The 18,470-nt window shown below is 39.9% G+C and overlaps 1 protein-coding gene and 1 non-coding gene across 6 annotated transcripts in view; one reads left to right on the top strand and one right to left on the bottom strand.

Moving 5' to 3' along the window:
• Positions 1-18,470, top strand: part of ITPR2 (inositol 1,4,5-trisphosphate receptor type 2) — a 586,098-nt gene that overhangs the window by 440,966 nt on the left and 126,662 nt on the right. The window lies entirely within an intron of this gene.
• TRNAW-CCA (transfer RNA tryptophan (anticodon CCA)) lies at positions 16,769-16,842 on the bottom strand. The gene has a single exon. It is a non-coding gene; the product is annotated as a tRNA-Trp (tRNA).

Below are 18,470 nucleotides of genomic sequence, written 5' to 3'. Positions count from 1 at the left end.
TGGACTGTTACCCACCAGGCTTCTCTGTCCATGAAATTCTCCAGGCAAGAATACTGGATTGGGTAGGCATTCCCTTCTCCAGGAGATCTTCCCAACTAAGGGATCGAACCCAGGTCTCCCGCATTGCAGGCAGAGTCTTTACCATCTGAACCCAAGTGCAGCCCTAAATCCCGACAGGGTTTGGCACTTAGATGACCAACAGCCTCACTAAGGGCAATCCATACTGAGTGGTGGGGGCCCCCGACAGACAGCAGTGAGCAGAGAGGGCTAGAAGGTTAATACTAAAAAGTGGATTCATTCTGGGTGCATATTAGAGAAGGAGTGGTTCAGAGCCGCTTAGCCGGTGTATCCTCTTCTGATCCCTGTCTTAAGCATAATGAAAGTGAAATATCCGTTCTAAATCTTTGAGGGGAGGGAGGATGAGATAAACACTGGTGGCATTACAACTCAAATTTTCTCATTGTCACTGAGCAGCTTTTATACCCTCAACACACGGCAGTTGCTCTTTAGACGAAGTGGGTGTGTATGTGTGTGTGTGTTTCGTTTAACATGCCCATCTCAGATTTCCGAAGCCTCCTCATATAAGTTTGTCTCTGCTCTTAGCACAGTGGCATTATCCAGAAGCACTGCCAGGAAAGGGCTAAGAGGAAATACGGATTCCTGTTTGCAAAAGCAGATCTTTAGCTGCCAGACAAGGCATTTATTTCAACTGGTACCCACCCTGCGTGGTGCTCTGCGGTTCCCAGATGGTAACTCACGTGATGAGATAGCAGCGACAGTGCTAATTAAATGTCAGTGAGCTCAGGAGCTGCAGCAAGGCCTTCAGGCTCAGATTGCTGAGACAGAAGTAGGAAGGAGAAGTGCATCAGCCTTCCTGAGGCTCATTAGAGTTGGGGAGGGCTCAAATTCAGACAGTTGCTGGATTCAGATCCTAAATGGACACTGCAAGAGGGCCCACAAATGAACTCCAAAAGGAATAAACAAACATTAGTCTACATTGTTTTAACAGAAAACACATCCTTTGGCAGGTTTTCCTTGACATCCTCCATCACCCCTATTTGATTGACTGTAAATTGAATTTAGCTTGTTCTTTTTTTTTTTTTTTCTTTTTTTTTAAATTTTATTTTATTTTTAAACTTTACATAACTGTATTAGATTTGCCAAATATCAAAATGAATCCGCCACAGGTATACATGTGTTCCCCATCCTGAACCCTCCTCCCTCCTCCCTCCCCATTCCATCCCTCTGGGTCGTCCCAGTGCACCAGCCCCAAGCATCCAGTATCGTGCATCGAACCTGGACTGGCAACTCATTTCATACATGATATTCTACAACATTTTTTTTATTGTGAAAGGCTATGCTTCATTTAATAGGTCTTTGTTGGTTATCCATTTTAAATATAGCAATGTGTACATGATCTTCCTAAAGTCCCTAACTATCCCAACCCCCCAACAACCATAAGTTTTTCTTTGAGTCTCTTTCTATTTTGTAAGTAAGTTCATCTATATAATTTCTTTTTAGATTCCACATAAAAAGGATGTCATATGATATTTCTCCTTCTGTCTGACTTACTTCACTCAGTATGACACTGTTTAGGTCCATCCATGTTGCTGCAAATGGCATTATTTCATTCTTTTTAATGGCTGAGTAATATTCCATTGTATATATGTGCTACATCTTCTTTATCTATTCCTCTGCCAATGGACATTTAGATTGCTTCCATGTCTTGGCTATTGTAAACAGTGCTGCAATGAACACTGGAGTGCATGTATCCTTCTGGATCATGTTTTTCTCTGGATATATGCCCAGGAGTGAGATTGGAGGGTTATATTGAAGGCAGGAGAAGAGGGCGACAGAGGATGAGATGGTTGGATAGTATCATCAACTCAATGGGCATGAGTCTGAGCAAACTCCAGGAGATAGTGAAGGACAGGGAAGCCTGGCGTGCTGCAGTCCATGAGGTCGCAAAACGTTGGACACACCTGAGCGACTGAACAACAACATGGTAGCTCTACTTTCAGTCTTTCAGGAACCTCCATACTGTTCCCCGTAGCGACTGCACCAGTGTACATTCTCGCCAACAGTACAGGAGGGACCCCTTCTTTTCACACCCTCTCCATCATTTATTGCTGTGCATTTTTTGAGGATAGCTATTCTGACCGGTGTGAGATGATGTCTCATTGTAGTTTTGATTTGCATTTATGTACTAACTCGCGATGTTAGTACATCTTTTCATGTGCCCATTGCCCATCTCTATGTCCTCTTTGGAGAAATGTCTGTTCAGGTCTTCTGCCCATTTTTTGAGTGAGTTGTTTGTTTTGATGCTGTTAAGCGTCATGAACTGTTTGTAAATTTTGGAGAGTAATCCCTTATTGGTCACATCATTTGCAAATATTTTTTCTGGTCTGTGGGTTTTCTTTTCATTTTGTTTATTGTTTCCTTTGCTATGCAAAGACATTTAAGTTGATCCAATTTGTATATTTTTGCTTTTATTTTGCTTTTATTTCCATTGTTCTGGGAGATGAATGGAAAGTTGACCACTTCCACAGTTCAGCATTGATGCAGAGGAAGGGAGAAGTCTTCTGAAGTAATAAACACCCAGCATATCCAGGAAAGATGAGTGCTGAGGCTGCAGGTGGTGATAGGCAACCAGGCTCTATCCCGCTTCTCCTGGGGGCTCAGACGTTTTCTTGTGCGTCACGGTCTGCATTGCAGTTGGTGGCACAGAGCAGCACCCACCTTAAAGTCGTTACCAGCCTCTACCCAGAACTACACTGAGCCCCCTTTCTCAGTGATGGCACGGTTCTCTAACCAGTTCCCCAGCTGGAAAGCTGGAGTTCATCTCCACCCTCCCCACCCCCCAACCCAGACAGCATGGCTCACCATTTCCTCCCTCTGACATCTCTTAGACCTGCTCAAGCTTCTTCCTTTTCTTGCTGGTTTCCTCCTTCTGCCCGGGCAGCTGTAACAGCCTCCTTCCTTTGCCTCCAGTGAAGTCCCTTTTTAATCCACTTTCCACTGGAAGGTCAGAGGGATTGTTCTAAAATACCCACTGCTTGTGTCTGTCTCCTCACCAAACTTTTCATTCATTTTCTTTTTTTTTTTTATTATCTTTTTAAATTTTATTTTATTTTTAAACTTTACATAATTGTATTAGTTTTGCCAAATATCAAAATGAATCCGCCACAGGTATACATTTTCAATAGAACAGAACAGGCGGTCAGAAAGGCTTGGGAGACCTTTGATGTTCATGTGCCTGATTACTTTAAAAAAAAAAATTGACTCATAGTTATCAAGTATTGAGTGCTGTATCTCATGAAAGCATTACCACTCTGAGAGAAATAGGAATAAAGTACTGTTACTGGAGGGCTTCCCTGGTGGCTCAGTGGTAAAGAATCTGCCTGCAAGAGACACAGGAGACGTGGGTCTCGATCCCTGGGTCAGGAAGATCCCCTAGAAAAGGAAATGGCAACTTACTCCAGTATTCTTGCCTAGGGAATCCCATGAACAGAGGAGCCTGCCAGGCTCCAGTCCATGATTTGCACAGAGTTGAACATGACTGAAGCAACTTAACATACGTGGCGCACTGTTAGAGAAGACACTGAGGTGAGTGGAAGCAGGGAAGCTAGTGTGTTGTGTTAGCCACTCAGTCACATCCAACTCCTTGCGACCCTGTGAACTGCAGCCCGCCAGGCTCCTCTGTGCATGGAATTCTCCAAACAAGAATACTGGAGTGGGTTGCCATTTCCTCCTCCAGGGGATCTTCCCAACCCAGGGATCAAAGTCATGTCTCCTCCGTCTCCTGCATTGGCAGGTGGGTTCTTTACCTGCTAGGGCCACCTGGGAAGCCTAGCAGCTTCTCTAACAGCTCTGCCTTGAACCCTTAAGAATACAATGCAGATTATGTCGTCTTTCTGCTCACAACCTTCTGATAATTCTAGTTTCTAAACAAACATCAAATCATTGGCTTCAAAGGCTCCCCAATATGACCTGATCCCTGCACCGCCTCTACCTGCCTCTGTGGCCACCCTCTTCCTCCCCTACTTAAGTGACCCTGGTCTTAAGGCTGTGTTCTGAAGCCAGCAAACCTACTCCTACTTTCTATCATTGAATTTACTGTTTGTTTAGTTATTAAGTTTCTGTTACAATGTTCTATTTCATTTGAAATAGCAAACTCCAGCCCCTCCCAGTGTTCATTACTCCCATCCTCTTTTGCTTCTCAGCATTTTCCCCTTTTGATTGACCATAGATTTGTTTGTGTATGTTTTCCCCATGACTGGAAAATCCATAAGGGCAGGAATTTTGTCTGTTGCGTTCACTATTATGCATGCTCCCTATGCTTAGAGAATTACTGGACACACATCACAATTTCATGAAGCATTTTAGAATGAACACAGAAAGCATACACCAGTCATAGTATTTAGCTCATGATTGCTTACATTATGAAGAGAATTTTGTTGTTGTTGTCCTGGATTGAGATAAGTGGCGTTTTTGTTATGTTAAAATTGCGTATGCTGCTGCTGCTGCTGCTACTACTGAGAGACTTCACTTTCACTTTTCACTTTCATGCATTGGAGAAGGAGATGGCAACCCACTCCAGTATTCTTGCCTGGAGAATCCCAGGGACAGAGGAGCCTGGTGGGCTGCAGTCTATGGGGTCGCATAGAGTCGGACACGACTGATGCGACTTAGCAGCAGCAGCAGCAGCAGTGTGCTTTATGGATCAAACAGTATTGTTTCTTTTATGGATAACTCATGACCTTATCATGTAATACCAAAGAAGCATAAATTGCAGAATATAGCATTGTCTGTAGTATCTATACGTTTGTGTTTGATGCCTATATCCTTAGATATCGACCAGTTAGCCATGTATTTTTTAAGAAAGGAGAACAAGTCTTTCTAATTGAGTTTGTCTCTGAATTTTCTTTCCTCCTTTTCTCTTTTCATTGCATGCCTTCTCTTTGTCTCTTCATTTGCAACCTGGGTAATTTAACTTCTGAATTACTGTATAACTTTTAAAAGGTGTTGGGTGTCACAGAATGAACAAGCAACAAAATCTGTCTGTTTGAAATTCTTTGTTTCTTTTCAGTTCGATTCAACTTATCTGAATCCTAACTTAGAGTTGAAATTCACCTTGCCACCGCATTTCCCCCTTTATTAGGTTTGCCTTTGAATGAAGAAGTTCGCTTGGGCAGTAATTCTCTCACTTTTGAGAACCACTCTGTCTAACAAAGGCTGACCTTTTTTTTTGTTTAAAGCAGCTGTTGATTAGACAGTTAAACATAGAGAGGCACTACCACGGTAAATTTCTCAGTCTGATGAAACTCAAAAATAGAAAGCTGCAGAAACCTGAGGTTGAAATGCTTTCAAGCAATTGATCTTAAAGTTCCTGAAAATTATCTCATGGTGCTTCTGCTCAATTCCCCACATTCCTCCCCCGGTTTTACCTCTGACTCATTTGTGCACTTCAGATTAGGTTCCTGAGCACGCTGGCAGTGGCAGCAATGTTGTGGAGCTCATCATTAGGATTCCACGCCTTTAATTAGGCCACTTTAAAGTGGCTTTGTCAAGACTATGAGCAAGAGAAAAGCAATTGACTCATTCTTAGACGAGGTTTATCATAATGGAGAGTAGAACAGTAATACTGTGCTCTTCACTAAGCCTGGTTGGTTGAGGAATGTCAGGAGTATTAGAAGCGTAGGTTCTCCAGTAATTCTCTTAGATAGGGTATTGTAGGTATTATTTCACAGCCAGGTAAATTAGACATAAAAAGGTCAATAATTGTACATGTCCTGTGAAAGGTCAGGGGCAGAACCAGAGATAATCCCTCAATGTGGATAATAAGCTCCCTCACTGCAACAATTATTTTGAGAGCAAGTGTTCTCTAAGTTTTCCCAGACAACCGTAAGACCCATTTTAATACATTCAAAGACTTCAGAAAGATGACTGTCTTCATCTCTCAATGCTCTCCTTTAGGGGGGAGAAAAGAATCACTAGAAACGGTGAAAGAATCAGAATACTTTTGAACAGATAAGCAATACTCTAATTCATCAATTCTTTATTTTGTAAGTAAACATTTGCTTTCTTCCATAAAATTGAATTAAACCATCTTTCACATTTACAAATTATGATTCAATATTTTCTAAAAATCAATCTCTTTTGGAAAATTAAGCACATTTACCATTAAAAATCGAACAAACAAGAACTCTTTATGCCTGCCGTCCACCCACCCATCCATCCATCCATCCAATTAATATTTATTAAGGAGTCTTTGTATGCTGGACTCTGTTGATACATGGGACACAATCATGAACAAAATAAAATTCCTGTCCTCCCAGGACCTTACTCTAGGTGAGGGAGATACACTAACATCAGATAAATGATAATTGATAATTCACAGTCATGTTTCATTATTTTAATTACTGTGGAGAAAGATCCTTCTGTTCTGCTAGTGTTTCCCAAACTACATTTGAAAGATCATTAGGGAGGGGACATGATTGTAAATTTCTAGCTAATTTATTTCTAGATGCTTGAAGAAGCTACTGAAGTATTATTATCCTCTTATCTCTGGGTCTGAAGAAATGCCTTACTTCCTTTATGGGAGTGGTGGTGGTGGTGGTGAAGTCACTAAGTCGTGTCCAACTCTTGCCATCCTATGGACTGTAGCCCACCAGACTCCTCTGTCCATGGGATTCTCCAAGCAAGAATACTGAAGTGGATTGATATTTCCTTCTTCAGGGGATCTTCCTGACCCAGGGATCGAACCCGGGTCTCTTGTACTGTACGCAGGTTCTTTGCCAACTGAGCTACCAGAGAAGCCCTATAGGAATAGTAAAACCTGGAAATTTCCAAGACTTGTCTTTATTTACAGCAAAAAGAAATAGAGTCTGAAGCAATGTCTGTCTTTCATCAATTCTACAAAGCAAAAGAAAAACTCCTAGGGTATATCATTTGGGTGTTTCCTGGAGATCACTTGCTAATGTTAATCTGTATTTTGAACAACTCCACTAAACAAGTAGAATTAATTTTTCTGTGTACTTCTAGCCATGAAAATATTTTATTTGTTTTGAGTAGAACACTGCCAACAATGATTAATACAGAATATTTTTGTGCAATGCTGATTTCAGAGAATATAATCTACTTACATACAATTTATTTTCATGGACAGTAGTTTTAGTCACTCAGAAAATATTCTTACATTAATATCAGAAGCAGTTCAGCATTATATTGTACTTTTTTAAATTTTCCGTGAAAAATGCAAAATGACTGATATTTTCCTTCAAAATTATAAAATTTTAATAAAATACTAACATACATAACTTCTGCAGTATTAAGTATGAGAAAGTGTGACCTGTTTTAACTGAAGAAATGAAACTAAAGAACAAATATGACAAGCAATTCTAGGGAAAAATCTAGCTTTTAGAAGGTAATTTTGTTCATCTATTCATGAAAATACATCTATAAACTAATTTTATAAACGAATATGCTTATATAATTATGTAAACCTTCTAATAAACATTTTTTACTTGAATGGGATTTTGGTACAGAAATCTTTTATTTATTTTATTTTTATTGGAGTATAGTTAATTTACAATGTTGTGTTACTTTCTGGTGTACGGAGAAGTGAATCAGTTTTATATATACATATAGCTACTCTTTTTTAGATTCTTTTCCTGTATCGGTCATTACAGAGTACTGAGCAGAGCTCACCATGCTATACAGTAGGTTCTTATCAGTTATCTGTTTTATATATAGTAGTATATATGTGTCAATCCCATTCTCCCTATTTATTCCTGCCTTCTTTCACCCCTGATAACTCTATTCTGTTTTCTACACCCGTAACTCTTTTTCTATTTTGTAAATAAGTTCATTGATACCATTTTTTTAGATTGCACATAGAAGTGATATCATATGATACTTGTGTTTGTGTCTGACTTACTGCACTCAGTATGACAGTCTCTAGGTCCATGTTGCTACAAATGGCATTGAGTCATTCTTTTTTATGGCTGAGTAATATTCTATTGTATATATGTACCACATCTTCTTAATCCATTCCTCTGTCAGTAGACATTGAGGTTGCTTCCGTGCTGCCCTGGCTGTTGTAAATAGTGAGTACAGAAATCTTTTTAAAAGAGCAAAGTGAACTCAGATTTTGGAATCTGAGAGTGATAAGTGACCAATTTTTTTTAATTAAATGGAATACTTTTTATATGTCTGATCCCAATTTCAGATTTTTTTTTTTTGAAAAATGGATTCAGTTGCTACTGTTTTTAAGAGTTTTAAAATGTTTACACTTTTCTCATGTGTGCTCAGTCACTTCAGTCTTGTCTGACTCTTTGTGACCCTATGGACTGTATCCCTCCAGGCTCCTCTGCCCAAGGGATTCTCCTGGCAAGAATACTGGAGTGGGTTGTCATGCCCTCTTCCATGAGATCTTCCTGACCCAGGGATCAAACCTGAATCTCCTGCATTGTAGGTGGATTATTTACCCACTGAGTCACCTCCTTTAAAAACAGAATTGCTTCTTATAAGTTTAATTTTAGATTACAAAAGGGGATTTCCCATCAAGAATATAAGTTGGTCCTGGTGATAAAAATATATTAAGGACAAGGATTCTCAACTCTTAGCAGCATTGAAATCACCTGGAGGGCTGGTTAAACCAGGTTGCTGGACCCCAACTGCAGGGTTTCTGATTCTGAAGGTGAAGTGTGGCCCTAGAATTTGCCTTTCTAACAAGTTCTCGGGTGATGCTAATGTCACCGGTCGTGGACCATATTCTGAGAATCTTTGTTTTAGCATAAGTATTAGCAATCAGCAGGAAAGCTAGATTCTTCATCACAACAATTTGTAATGCTTTATGGCAAAACTTTAGTACAAAGACAACTTACTACCTTCAGTCATTTTAAAGTGCATTGTCTCTTGCCCTTTTCCTCCCTCTCCTTTTTTGCCTTGCTTCAAGGGTTTAGCTGTCAAATATTTATTTATTATGATCACTAAAGGTCTTTTATTGGTTTTACTATAATTTTAGAAAGACCCTCATGAATAGGAGTCTAGATCATTTGGAAATTAGGAGTTTTAAAAAATTTGGCAAATTTCTTGTTATCTCCCATTATCTTTAGATTGGCTACCATTGTAAAATGGAAATAATAAACTCATCTCTAAGAAATATAAAAGGATTTATTTTAGATACTAGATAAGTAAAAGCTATGTTTCTTTATTACCTTAGATAACAATGCTGTAACAGAGTAGTACTGGCTTTGCAGGGTCCCTCCCTCAGTCCTGCACTGGAGGGAAAGGACCCGCTTTACTTCCTTGTGGATGTGTACACGTGCCAATGATGAGAGACCTCATGCTTTCCTAGGTCTGGGATCCTTTGGGCTGGTGGTCCATGAATCCTTCACAGCTGCCTGGCAAGGTACTAAGACATTTGCCCCATCTCTTTCCCAGGGTGCCAAACTGTATTTCTCTGAATGAACGCCCAATCTATTCTCTCTCCTGTTCATTGCCAGCTTTCCTCTTGGTTACACTTTCTTAAGGGCTTTCTCTTTGGATTCTCAGGAGCCTATTTGGAAATCCAGAAAAACAAATATTGCCTTTTTCCTCTTTCATTCTGGTTACAGTCCAAATACTGCTCAAGGTAATATGGACAACTGTGTTTGACTGAGTAACAGGGAAACCTGAGAAAGAGAAAAAGGGACTTGTGAATTAACTTTTTAAGAAAGACTGAGATTTGTTACTTTTCCCAGCTAATCGATTCCATTATACTATTTGGTGGTGAATCCATACTTTGCTCTGCTTCCCATGGCCCATCTATAGTACTCTTCCTGCTTTGTCTCATTCTTACCTGACTTCTCCCCCAGTCTCTAATGTTGTCACCTCCTTGCTTTGGGAAAAAGCCATCATGTTCTCCTTGTGAAAGGAGCCTCACTCCTTAACCTCAAACATGAGCCGAATATTAATGGGGATTTCCTGTGGCCTGGGCTGTACTGCCTGAGGTGGGAGGGGTGTTCTCCTGTCTACCTGGAGGGCCTAAAACCAGTTCTCCTTTGACATATCTTAGTACAAACAACTCCTGCCATGGTGACGTGATTGTTCTCTTGCCAAGACCACACTGCTGAACTACCTCATGTGAGAAAACCTTTTCTTCTTCTTGTCATGGCTTTGACCCTATTCTAACAGAATAATAATTCTGGCATCCATATGCTAGAAGAAGAGTTATTTCTTCTTTGGTCTACTTTCTTTATAAATGACCTCACAGTCCTGGGAGTGGCTCTGGGCAGATGACACCAATCCCAAATGGCTTCTCTCTAATCTCCTGACTCCTTTTCTAATAGAAGCAAAAAGAACAGATAAGGATCTCAATTTATCTTACCACATTAAGAGAAAAATTCCTTTATGGATTGTATTTGTGTTAGCTTCTTCTATAGATTGAATGAGTGTGAAACTTATTTCTCCTTGACAAAAATGTGTTGATTGTAACGGTTCCTATTTTGATTGATAAAGATGTGTTTGAACTTAGTTATAATGATTTAAAATTCATGGTCCTAAACTGAAATTGTTTGTAGCAACCTAATATCTGTTGCTAAAAATTTTCTTATAATTGCTTCCAAGCTTAAATGGTATAAGAAAAATAATGATAAAGTTAAAGTTTCTTATGACCCCATGCCCAGTCCCCAGATGCACCCTTTGTCTTGCTTTCTAAAGTCTAGTTTGTTTCTATTCTTTTAGTATGTATTTATGTACCTTCCCCCCAGATTCTTATGTTGAATCCTAATGCCTAATGTGGGGACTTCCCTGGTGGCTCAGATGGTAAAGAATCTGCCTGCAATGCAGGAGATGCAGGTTCAATCCCTGGGTCAGGAAGATCCCCTGGAGGAAGGCATAGCAACCCACTCCAGGATTCATGTCTGGGAAAGCGCATGGACAGAGGTGCCTGGCAGGCTACAGTCCATAGGGTTGCAAAGAATCAACTGAGAAACTACTTTCAATGCCTGATGTGACGATATTAGGAGGCAGGACCTTTGGGAGGTAATTAGGTCATGATGGTGGAGCCCTTATGAATGGGATTAGTGCCCTTATATAGAAAAGAGGCCTGAGAGAGATCTTTTGCCCTGTCTACCAGTAGAGTTATAATGGGAAGATATCTGACTATGAGAAAGTGAGCTCTCCTTAAACATTGAACCTGCTGGTCCTTGTTCTTAGACTTCCCAGCAGCCAGGAATGTAAGAAATCAGTTTCTGTTCGTAAGCCACCAGTCTATGATATTTTTGTTATAGTAGCCTAAACAGACTAAGACAGCTTCCTCGGGCTGTGGTAATAAGTTACCACAAACTTGATGGCTTAAAACAGCAGGTTTTAACTATCTCACAGTTCCGGGGGCTGGAGGTCCTAAATCAAAGAGCTGGCAGAGCCAGGCTCTTTCTCTAGGCTCTAGCGGAAGATCCTGCCCTCCTGCTGTTTTTAGTTTCTGGTGGTTGTTGGCAGTCCTTGGTATTCCTTGGCTTGTCTCACTCCCATCTCTCGTGTCATCAAATGGCATTCTGTGTATGTGTGTTCGTGTGCGTGTGTTTATCCAAATTTCCTTCTTCTTAAAAGGACACTAGTCAGTGGATTAGGGCCCACCAATATCCAGTATGACTTATCTTAATATCATTATGTCTGCAAAGATCTTACAGTAAGTCCACTACATACAGACCTTCAAGTTGTGAACTTTCAAAGATGCAAATATGCGTTCGCATGTCCAGTCACGTAAATTCTTAATAATTCACGTGTCTGACGTACATTGTCACATGCATGTATCCCCTACAAGTGTGTGTAGGGGATTTGTGTACTTTACTGTATGGTACTGTAGCACAGTAGTGCAGTGTCTTTATTTCAAGCCTGAGATGTCCAGGAGCAAGCATAAAAGCATCAGTGATGTAGCTAATACTTCTGTACAGTACTGTGAAATTTAAAATGTTTTCTTTATTTTTGTGTATTTGTTTTTTATGTATTATTTGTGTGAAAAATATTGTAAACCTACTATAGTATTGCACTATGTAGCTGATTGTGTTAGTTGGGTACCCCGGCTAACTTTGTTGGGCTTATGAACAATTGGACATGCTCTGGAAATTGAACAGAACTTGCTGTATTTCCAAATAGGTCAATTTCACAGGTCCTGGGGGTTAGAACTTGAATGTATCATTTTGGTGGATATAATTCAGTCTACAGCCATATTCTGGAGAAGGCAATGGCACCCCCCTCCAGTACTCTTGCCTGGAAAATCCCATGGACAGAGGAGCCTGGTAGGCTGCAGTCCATGGGGTCACTAAGAGTCGGACACGACTGAGTGACTTCACTTTCACTTTTCACTTTCATGCATTGGAGAGAGAAATGGCAACCCACTCCAGTATTCTTGCCTGGAGAATCCCAGGAATGGGGGAGCATGGTGGGCTGCCATCTGTGGGGTCTCACAGAGTCGGACACGACTGAAGCGACTTAGCAGCAGCAGCAGCAGCAGCACAGCCATATTCTCTATTCACACTCCTCATGTGGGCATTTAGTCTGGCTCCAAATTCTAGTCTTGTCTCCTACTACCCATTCTTTGTGACTTTGTGCATGTGGATCCCTCTCTACACAGAATAACTTCTTTGTGCCATCCTCTCCATCCCCTTCTTCATTTTCTCTATTCTTTAAAAACCTTTATCAGATGCATTTCGTGTGTGATTCCTTTCCTAGGATCACCACCCAAATGTGATTCCTTGTATTTCTGCCCTTGTGTTCCCTCTTTGAATTACATTCCTGTAATCATTTTAATTCCTCCAACTAAAAAGTAAGTTGTTTAAAAGAATAAAGTATCTCACTTATCTCTGTAATCCCACACTAGTTCTGTGCTTTGCATATAGTAGAATCACAAAATCAGAGAAAAACAGATAATTTGAAAATATAGGCCTTGTATATTTTAAGCATGTTACAATAGGTAAAACTTTAGTTTATACCATCTTCTGCTGATTTCTAGCTCAAATAAGAAGAATATTTGGTATAAAAGCAGTGTACCAGACCTGAGCAGATAAGGTAATTATTCTGACTTCAGGCTGCAGCTCACTTTGTGATTTTTGGATAGCTGTGTCAGTTTTACCAATTAATAAAAATAGAGACTACATGAAAAAGTTCACAGATGAGAGGTGCCAAAGAATAATTATTGTTGAATAACATTCAAATGCAATTGCTTGATTTTTTTTTTTTTTTTACCTCATCCTTACTTGGCTCCAAACTAAAATGAACACTAAAATCCTAATGATAAGAATGCAAATGTGAAATGGTTTAACAAGTTTAGGTCAGTTCAGTCACTCAGTCATGTTCGACTCCGCGACTCCATGAATCGCAGCACGCCGGGCCTCCCTGTCCATCACCAACTCCCGGAGTTCACTCAAACTCATGTCCATCGAGTCGGTGATGCCATCCAACCATCTCACCCTCTGTCATCCCCTTCTCTTTCTGCCCCCAATCCCTCCCAGCATCAGGGTCTTTTCCAATGAGTCAACTCTTCGCATGAGGTGGCCAAAGTATTGGAGTTTCAGCTTCAGCATCAGTCCTTCCAGTGAACACCCAGGACTGATCTCCTTTAGGATGGACTGGTTGGATCTCCTTGCAGTCCAAGGAACTCTTTTTTTTTTTTTTCCATGTCTTATCTTTTTATTTTTTTTAAATTTTATTTTATTTTTAAACCTGAAACACTGTATTAGTTTTGCCAAACATCAAAGAGTCTTCTCCAACACCACAGTTCAAAAGCATCAATTCTTCGTTGCTCAGCTTTCTTCACAGTCAAACTCTCACATCCATACTTGATCACTGGAAAAACCATAGCCTTGACTAGACGGACCTTTGTTGGCAAAGTAATATCTCTGCTTTTCAATACATATCTAGGTTGGTCATAACTTTCCTTCCAAGGAGTAAGCGTCTTTTAATATCATGGCTGCAGTCACCATCTGCAGTGATTTTGGAGCCCCCAAAAATAAAGTCTGACACTGTTTCCACTGTTTCCCCAAGAGTTGCTGCTAAAAGTGAAAACCCCAGGTCCATCATCTTTATTTCCCAATCTTGGACTTTAAAACTGCCCAGTGTTAGTCAAAGACCCTACTGTAGGTTTATATATAAGGTTTGTATTTAAAGTATGTGTACATACATATACATATTTTAAAATCCTTTCAATGTTGCATATGTATTTAACTAAATTACAAATGCCATAATTAATAATAAGGTACATGACTTTCATTTTTTCTTTTCAACATATAGTGAAAGAACCCTAGCCCTTCTTGGCAGTCTTTTGCTATGAGGGATGTCTTGATTTTTTTATAAGGCTGCTGTTGCTGCTTAGTTGCTGCAGTCATATCCAACTCTGTGCAACCCTATGGTCCGCAGCCTGCCAGGCTTCTCTTTCTTTCCATGGGATTCTCTAGGCAACAGTACAGGAGTGGGTTGCCATGCCCTCCTCCAGGGTATCTTCCCGACCCAGGGATCAAACTCAGGTCTCCTGCACTGCAGGCAAATTCTTTACTGTGAGCCACTGGGAAGTCCTTTTATAAGGGTAACTATCCACCAAAGCTTTTGATCCTTTCCTCACTAATATATCTCCCCATGATTGCATTGCAATTTGTTTTAAAGCTTTATTATTGTTATAAACAACAGATTATCTCAGGACTAATTTTTCTGTTTGTGTTAATGAGCTAATAGGAGTTGTTTATTGGTAAAATTATTTGGCCATCACTTACTAAGCAGATATGACAAGTGTAAATCCCATGTCCATATCATATATAAAACAATTGCTACTATTTTGTCTCACATTTATTGCTGTGGATTACAAGTTTTTCTGTTCTCAGAGGTTTCCCACCTATGACGTTATCCCTTTTAGCATTCAGTGTTGCTGCCCATGTTCAGCTTCTCATGATTACTACTATTGATTGTTGGCTGGTTTTCCAGACTGTGGTGTGTCGTGACATCATATGATTTTGAGTGCTGTGTTGAGGGTCTCTGTCAAGTCAAGTTGGATATTGTAAGACGGCTGTCCTTGATTATTTAAATTAGCTGTTTTCAGTTCTTCATTAGGATTTAAATTATATTTCTTACTGTGATGACTCTTGACAGACATACCATACTTGTCCAGAAACTTAGCCAGTGTTTGCACCTTTGGTTTCCAGAGCACAGAATACTAAATGATGCCATTGTATCTTTGGATGCTGGGGTTGTTTTTCTTTATTTGCATCGTAGGAAAAGGTACATGGCTGGTAGAGTGGACAAGATGTGGCTGGAGTAAGAGCCCATCTCTGAGGAAACCCTGATGTCTCCGATTGTCAGTGTGGCCATTCTGCAGAATATTTTTGATAGAATTGCATAAATAGGGGACTAAATCTTTATTTTAAAAAATTAGGTGTGTGTTCATTGGTCTCTGAGAATTTGTACTGTGCTTTTAGTAAACTATAAATTTGGACCAAGAGAGCTCTAAACGGACACATTTTCACACATTTCAGAATCATTGAGAGAGTCTGCTTTTTTGTATTTTGCCTATGTGATAGGAATGCTATCCTTGCTTCATAAAGGATTCAGTTCAACAGTTTTTGAGTACCCAGTTCCTTCTTCTCCAAATAGTTTACAATCTAGCAGAAGAAATAGAAGTACGTGAACAGCCATGAGATAAGAAAAAATATTAAAATACTTTATTTCTACCAATGCTGGGAATTCTGTCATCATGTGATATCTAATCATATTTCTTTGTCTTCGGCCTTTCTCATTTATTGAGGAGAAAACTGAGACAATTTACTGAAACTTATACGTGTCCTTGCTCATTTAAATGCATAATGACTGTCACTAATTAACCCATTTCTTTATTTATCCAACAAATATTTGTTTTTGTCTATTTGGTGTACCAAGTTCTGCTTTTGGCTCTGAGAATGTAGAAGTGAATAAGCCCAAGCACTTTTTCTCAAGGTTGTTCACAGCCCATTGAAGAAAAATAATAGTTACTAAGAGGCAATATGGAAAATTATACTCTCTAGAAATGTAAAGGGCAATATCTGAACACAGAACAGTGAAGAAGAAACTAGGTGACTTTACTCAGGAAAGGCCATCAGTTATAAAGAATGTAAAAGATGTCCAGGTTTTAAACAATGGCAATTACTTCTAATTTGTTTTTATTTTAAAGAATTCTATATTTCAGGGCTTCCCTGGTAGGCTCAGTGGTAAAGAATCTGCCTGCCAATGCTGGAGACACAGGTTCAATCCCTAGTCAAAGAGGATCCCACATGCCATGGAGCAGCTAAGCCCATGGAGCAACTAAGCTGTTAGGCCACAGCTACTGAGCCCACATGCTGCGGCCCTGAACGCCGAAGCCCAAGCGGCCTGGAGCCCGTGCTCCACAAGAGAAACCACTGCAGTGAGAAGCCCGCGCACTGCAACTAGGGTAGCACCTGCTGGCTACAACTAGAGAAAAGCCCATGCAGCAACAGAGACGCAGCTCAGCCATAAATGTAAATAAATCAGTCTTTTAAATATATATATATTTCAAATTTTCCAGGAGTTATATAGATTACTTACATATCGTGAATGAAGATAAAATAAATGTTTGAACATGTGAAAGGAGGCCTAAGCATTTTCTTAGTGTCTTTTTAATGTTTTTATTTATTTGACTGCACTGGACCCTAGTTGCAGCATGTGGGATTTTCAATCTGCATTGAGGCATGCAGGATCTTTAGCTGCAGCATGCAAACTCTTAGTTGCGACATGCAACATCTGGTTCCCTGACCAGGGATCAAACCTAGGCTCTCTGCATTGGAAGCACTGGTGTCTTAACCACTAGACCATCAGGGAAGCCTCTAATGTGCCTTTTAGGGTGCCTCTTATCTGCAATCAAACAAGACAAATGAAACAAAGCATTTCATTAAGACTGAAGGAGAGAGAGGCCCTACCATGTTTCTGTTTATTTCTGGATGAAATAAAAATTATTTGTATAGATTTGTACTATTGATTATATCACATAAAATAGCATTAGTGGTTTCTTAAAATAATTATAGCAGTTTTGACACTATAAAGTGACTATAAAGGCATAAAATCTTTTTATTTCTTTTACAAATGAGCTTATTTACAAATAGACTTTCAGACAGAGAAAATAAATTTATGGTTATCAAAGAGAATAGCAAGGGTTGGGGGGAAAGACAAATGAGGAATTGGGAATTAAGAGCTGCATAGTACTATATATAGAATTGATTTAAAAAAAAAAAACAAGAACTTACTGCATAGCACAGGTCAAAATAACTCAGTATCTTGTAATAACGTATAATGGAAAAGACTCTATAAAAGAATATACATTATATGAATACACATAATTGAATCACTTTCCTGTACACTTGAAAGTAACACAACATTGTAAATTAACTCTATGGCAATTTAAAAATAGAAAGACCAGAGAAGAAAAAAAAGTGAAGCATTTTAATAAATAAATTGAAAAGAAAATCATTCATGTTAATGTCTCACCTTGGGAAGCTATCCATAATTTAAGATTTAAAGACTGGCATTCAGTTGATTTTTAAAATGTATGTACTGAGCATATACTATGTACCAAACACTGTTCTAAGCCTTGAAAATACAGCCATGAACAAAACAGATGAAAAACCATTTCCTCTGAGAGCATGTGCTTATATTCTTTGCGGGGAGATAGCTGATAGTCAGTGATAAAATATGGTACGTCATAGTATGTGCTATGGAGAAAAACAAAGCAGAAAATGGGGTTAGATGTGTTGAGGGAGGTGAATAAATTGTTCTCTGAAAGCATAGTTATTGATAAGATAGTATTTGAAAGGAGTCCTGAAGTAGGTGAGGGAGCAAGCCATGTAGGAATCCAGAGGAAGAGAATCTAGGCAAAGGGAACCACACCTGCCAAAACCCTGAGATGGGAACACACTTCTCAGGCTGAAGGAACAGACAGGAGCCCAGTGTGGCTGGCACTGTGGGGAAGGTGGCAGAGAGGAGTCCATAGAGGGAGCAGGGCCACATTCTGTCGTCCTTCGTGGCCACAGTGAGGACTGGGCTCTGACTCTAGATGAGACGACAGCCATCAGAGGATTTGGGACAGGAAAGAGGCATGATCTGATCGAAAGGACTCTGGCCTTGGATTAAGGTGATATCTAGAAGACAAAGGTGGAGCCAGGAGACAATTATGGGGCTGTTGTAGAATTCCAGGCGAGAGGAGATGGAGCCTAGAACCAGGGTGGTGTGGAGGTGCAAGAGGTAGGAGATAGAGATTAGATGGCAGACACTCCTGAGACCTGGTCCTGGCTGATCCCTGCTCCCTGCTCTCTGTCAGTCAGCTCCATTCAAGTATCTCAGTCTGACTAGCGCTTCCTACCTCGCACCAAACTCCCAACACAGTTTAAAAACCACATTAGAAGCTACAATTTGTTGATCCCGTCACTTTTTCATCATTCCTCCTGGCTTCATTT

This window comes from Bubalus kerabau, chromosome 1, assembly GCF_029407905.1.
Source record: "Bubalus kerabau isolate K-KA32 ecotype Philippines breed swamp buffalo chromosome 1, PCC_UOA_SB_1v2, whole genome shotgun sequence".
NCBI classification, from domain to species: domain Eukaryota; kingdom Metazoa; phylum Chordata; class Mammalia; order Artiodactyla; family Bovidae; genus Bubalus; species Bubalus kerabau.
Note: the sequence above shows the minus strand (reverse complement) of the source record. Positions and strands in the feature narration are given on the sequence as shown.